General features: G+C 40.3%; 1 long non-coding RNA gene across 1 annotated transcript in view; it reads right to left on the bottom strand.

Moving 5' to 3' along the window:
- Window positions 1-210: 210 nt before the first annotated feature.
- The window catches only part of LOC122987577, a 29,831-nt gene continuing 24,041 nt past the window's right edge, over window positions 211-6,000 (bottom strand). The window contains exons 3-4 of the long non-coding RNA XR_006404526.1: window positions 4,434-4,755; window positions 211-1,117 (exon numbers count right to left, since the gene is read on the bottom strand). This is a non-coding gene — a long non-coding RNA (uncharacterized LOC122987577). The remainder of the gene's footprint in view (window positions 1,118-4,433; window positions 4,756-6,000) is intronic.

Genomic DNA, 6,000 nt, shown 5'->3' with positions numbered 1-6,000 from the left:
CATCTGTTTAGCGCTGAGCTAACAATCAAACAATAAGTTTCTCTCTCTCTTTTTCACACACACACACAAATACACATACTGTGTACACAGAAACACAAGGATGCACTTGAAATTCTGGACTCCATGACAACATTCCCACCTATTTTATATTTTATAGAAATCATATTTAAAGAAAAAAGCAAATGTAATAAATGGAATAGATTTGTAAATGAATGTTTATTATGCTTTTAAAAAATATAACATATAAAATTCAACATGCTGAGATGATGCACAAGCAATAAGACAGCAGTGGTCAATAAATAGTGTTATGACTTCATTTCTGAGGAAAAGCTTCTACTACAGTAGAAACAAATTCACCTTTCAGTAAGCTCAACACCAGTTAATGAAGTTTACTGAGCATGTGATGTTTCCCCCTTTTGTAACTATTTCTGTTCTTCCAACTCTCTCTGGTGTACTGAAACATTTCTTTTGCAGCAGTCATTTAAACACTGACAGACCCTGCAGCAGTGGTGGAATATAACTAAGTACATTTACTCAAATACTGAACTTAAGCATTATTTTTAGATACTTATACTTGTGTATTTTGATTTCATACCACTTTATACATCTGCATACTCATCAGTTTGTACTTTTTACTTCATTACATTTATTTTACATCTGTAGTTATTAGTGTTATTTACTGTAAATAATATATATGATGTCTTATAAAACATGATGCATTGTAATAGATTAACTATCCAGTATATAAAGGAGTAGATTGTAGCTCCACTGTGACCAACTACAGTGGTAAAATTCTGCTTGCATTCAGTATTAATGCATCAGTAATCTAATGATTTAACTGCACTGAGTTATCTATTTTTCCTTTAAGTACATTAAGTATCAATAGTACTTACCTTTAAGTAACTGTTTTATTGCAGGACTTTTATGGGCGGCATAGTGTTGCAGTGGTTAGCACTGTCGCCTCACAACAAGAGGGTTCTGGGTTCAAACCCACCAGCAAGATGAGGCCCTTCTGTGTGGAGTTTGCATGTTCTCTCCAAGTACTCCGGCTTCCTCCCACAGACCACAGACATACAGGTGAGGTGAATTGTTGACTCTAAATCCCCCCTGCATCCCTCTAGGGTATAAGCAGTAAAGAAAAAGGAAGAATGGAGGACTTTTACTCATAATGGAGTATTTTTACAGTGTGTGATTTTACTAAAGTTAATTCACGCTCAGTATTAATGTGCTATTGGGAAGGACCAACATTTTGAGCTTGCAAGTTGGATGCTTAATAACTTCGCTTTCATTTACTATTTTATTGGAAAATCCAACCCAGAAGACAAATGATAAACAAATGTAGACAGCCTGCAGCTTAAATAGCTGACGCAATAAACTTAGCAAATGCTACTTAAGACTCTGACTGCCAACAAACATAAGTAATAAAGGTGCATGTTCATATAAGTTTTGTTTTCACATAAATAGGATTTTTCTAGCTTGGTGAGACCATTAAATTTTTCCTGGAAGGGATTTGGCTTTCTCAAAAACAACATGAAAACAGGGAGAAGCAGGTGAAACAGGGACTGAAGACAACATTTTCATTTCACTTGGTGTCTCAGGTGGCGAATGTTTTGAACATTGTCAAACTATTTTTACTGTATACATTGATATTTACATTAAGGGACATTTGTATTTACCACTGATACAAATACTCCCCTCAGCATCTGCAGACACACACCATACAGATGTTGTACACAAGCAATTAAAATTGATTTGTCTACAAGTCAAAGTGCAGTTAATGAGGTTGATAAAGACAGAGAACATTTTTTTTTTTTTTTTTTTTAATCACTAGATTCCTGTCGTGTCAGGTCCCATTGACAAAAAAGACAAGACAGGTGAAAGAAAGAGGTTGACCACAAAGGGAAAGAGACAGGTGATGAGAGGAGAGGGTTACTCATGTCTCAGAGGAGTGGTGTTAGACTGGCAGTATAGTCTACCTCAAATTGAATTTGGCATGTTCCCACAGGCCAAATGGTGGTTTTGAGCGCCACATTTGGCTTTGATCGCTGCAGTGTGTGGGGGCTGGTCGGCTGAACTTGTTGAAATATTCCCATCGCCTTGTACACCAATACACATCAGGTCTTTTTTTTTTTTTTTTTTTTTTTTGCAGCTCTGTTGTTTCCTCTCACTGTGACTGGCAGGTTCCTCCATCTGGCGTGGATGTTGTTAAACAAACAGACCTCGGGCCGCAGGGAATATACTGAGATTTCCACACATTGCCGCATTCAACAGCCGTTTGTGAACTCAACAAATTGCATTTCTTTTGGAGTGTAGGACTCAACTTAAAAGTTGTTGGAGTGACTTTCTGTTCCTGGCTGGACCGTGATGTATTAACATTAAAGACATGAAGCTTTGACAAGGAACAAGACAGTATGGAGGGTGTAGATGAGGGGATGGGGGCCTTGTTATAGGATGGAGACAGAAAGGAACGAAGGGGATTGGTGAGGAAGCAGGCCATGTTTTTAAAAGAGAAGCCTTTTTAGCTCTCTGTAAATTTTTCCACCTTGCATACTATATGTGTGCATTTACTTTGCATTCAGTCGTTCAGTCTATCTCTCATTCCCTCTCCTTCCCACTCCGCACACCGAGCGGAAAGTGAGGGAAAGTGGCAATTGAATTTCCTTCCAATGGCAGTGTGGAATAGGAAAAAAGTGCAGGGCCACAGTGCAAGCCTCTATCTCATGCAGACACTGAACGCAGCCTTAATCCATTCCTCTGCCCTTCCCTTTCCACACATACTTGTCTCCAAACCCCCTCCACTCCATTCCTGGAATAAATTATTTCATTTCTTTTTGGTCCGCAGCATTTTTATTTGTCTCTGTGGCGCGCCTCAACTTCTGTCCCTGTGGAGAGCCCTGATGAATGTGTTGGGCTCACACCCTCTGATCATCCCTGCTCTGAACGCCTTTAGATACACACTGTCTTCTGGCTGCCTCCAATGCACATAAGGACTCTCTCTTTCCTTCACCCTCCTCTCTCTCTCTCTCTCTCTATCTCTCTCTCTCTCTCTCTCTCTCTCTCTCTCGCTCTCTCTCTCTCACACACACACACACACACACACAAATACACAAAGCAATAATGAAAGCTGTAGAATAGATCTGGATTCTTTATCTTTTTCTTCACGCACACAAACTCCATAGAGACAAAAACGCATTTTCACTCTCCTCTGTGGATATGAGCTTGTGCTGCTGCTCCTTGTTCAGATTAATGATGACATTTAAGAACACTGAACAATTTCAAATAACATCAATAGTTTATCCGGGAACATACATACAACAATGTATGGAATTCAGTCTATATTACTGAGCTCATGAATATGTAGAAAAGCTGCAAAATGAATTATTCTTTTTTATAATTGGAAGAGAGAGTCTAAGGACATGATTAACAGAGCAAGAACTCTTTGTGTGTAATATCATGTGTTCATATGGTTGCATGCGTGGGGGGCACTGAACATGTGTGTTTTGAAGGAATTAATGAAGGCAGTTGCGCTTTCTCTTGTGCCAAGTTATCATGTCGGGGTGCTGCGCTGATTGACATGGTCTGGAACGCTGTCTGGGACCCCTAACAATGTTGGATGAGACCTCATCTTCCTCAGTGCCGTGCGCGTGTGTTTCCCAACGCGACATAGCTTGACAACACAAGATTGGGATTCGATAAGGATAAGTGAGCGTACTGTTTCATCCAGGTCACCGGGGGGATTCACTCCTAACACACAGAGATTCACACACACACACACACACACACACACACACACACACACACACACATATATATATATAGAGACCACATTCCCCCTAGCAGGAGGTCCTCCAGTGGTATCAATTAAGGAACCGGTCCAATCAGTGTCAGCTAATCTTAGCACCAGCTTGATACCCAACTACAAGGAGATTAAGATTAAGCTTACATTTTAACACAGAGGAGCCAGCCACACAAACATATACACAAAAGACCCCCCACTCACAACACATAAAACACACATTACACATCTCAACACACAGAGATGTTAACACAACAGCCTCGTTTTTGTCTGCTGTGAAGTTGCATCTGGCGGCATTTCTGCTTTGAGATGCTCTGTGAACAGAGGACAATAATGGAATGTGTACTTTTTCTCACTGTTATTTTTCTCTCCTCTTGTCTCCCCCTTTGCTAGGCTAAAGTCTGACCTAAATACTTCAGGTTTTTGATGATTGGACCAAAACAGAGATCACAGGCGTCCAGCGGGCTTGTCGTGATAGTGGAGAAAAGGGAGGGAGGCTGAGGATCCGGACACACTCACAGAAAGATGCTGGTATTACCACATTTCATAACTGTACAACACGGAGCTCATAAACCAGTCAAACCTTATCCCCACAGACCGCTGAATTCATCATCTTAAATCTTACTCAAAGCCTTACCTTTCACCCTGCCGTGAGATGAAAAAGCTGCAATGTATCGGCTCTGTGCCCTCCACCAAGCCACTGCTAATCCCGGCCTGGGCGGGAGGGGTCCATCATTCACACGCTCAGAGGGGACACCAGAGAACTTTTGCCCTTGGCTTGTGACCACACCTTGAGATTGAAGAGCCGGTAATGCAGCGATGGCAGCTGGCCCACCAGTTAATGATGTGCTTTTTCCTTTTTCAGCTTAATACAGATCTGTACTGCTCACCATCATCACTGTTTTGACACATAGCCACATGCACGCACACGCGCACACACACACACACACATTGTTTCTCTGCCAAACACACACACGCACATGGACACAATAAGAACAGGAAACATAGAGGTCAAAGAACGATTCAACAGTTTTTTAAGAGCATCCATTCATTTTTCATTTAATGACATGAGGCGATGTGATAGGTGTAATCACCGTGATGAAGTCCCCTCCAATTCCATCAACACCTGCTCCTTTGTACCGCAGGACAGGATATAAGAAAGGGCAGCTCAGACCAGAAGAGTTTTAAAAGTCTTTCTCTTGGGTAGAAGGCTTCCTCAGCTGAATTTTACTCATCAGTGTTAAAAGATTAGCTGTGGAGCTAACCACCAAAGTCATAAAGTTACCTGTTATGATATAATAGTGAGATTTTATTATAGTCATTAATCTTAGTTTTCTAAATTAAATGTTTCCCAAGTAGGCAGGAATATTTTTATTTTACCTGCAAAGTATAAATCATCAGATTAGTGCTGTCTAATGCATCTAAAGGTGCGTAGGAAAATTTCAGTCATTCTGTAAGTAGCCTAATAGGCATGTCTGGCAAAGATCTAAGACCAAAACACTGCATTTTTAATAAAGGTAGAGCTGACGGTGTGTGAGAATTTAAACTTCAATTCATAAATAAAAATAATTTGCAAGTAAAACAACAGACCTGTCAAAATAGTAGTTCTCTGAATTCTACTGTTGCTGTGCCTTGAGCTAAATGCTAACATCTGCATGCTAACATGCTCACTATGATGATGCTAACATACCGTTTTTAAGTAAGTATAATGTTTAGCATCTTTGTTTAGCATGTTAGCATGCTAGTATTTGCTAATTAGCACAAAACCCAAAGTGCAGTGGAGGCTGATGGGAATGACATTAGTTTAGTTTTGCAGGAATGATGGTGACGCTACTGTATATGGAAAGTTAAGGGATCACCAAAGTTATTCAAATTCATGTCTTTGGAGAAAATGCACATCTCTCACAAATTTCATGACAATCCACCCTACAGTCAATACATTTCACTCAAAACCACATATCAAGCTCATGATGGTGCTAGAGGAAAAGTCAGGGGATCACTAAAGCCATTAGGCTTCATCCTCTGGGGTCCATGAATGTCTGTTGTTGTTGAGATGTTTCAGTCTGGAAGAAAGTGGTGGACCAACCAATCAACACTGGCATTGCTCTAACCACATCACTAGTGTGGCTAAAAACATTAACTTGTCTAAAACTTCTTGTCTTAAACTTGTCACCTCTGTATCACATTTTCAAAGAATACAAAGG

This window comes from Thunnus albacares, chromosome 8 (genome assembly GCF_914725855.1).
Source record: "Thunnus albacares chromosome 8, fThuAlb1.1, whole genome shotgun sequence".
Lineage (NCBI taxonomy): Eukaryota > Metazoa > Chordata > Actinopteri > Scombriformes > Scombridae > Thunnus > Thunnus albacares.
The sequence above is the reverse complement of the archived record's forward strand: the minus strand, read 5'-3'. Positions and strand labels throughout refer to the sequence as shown.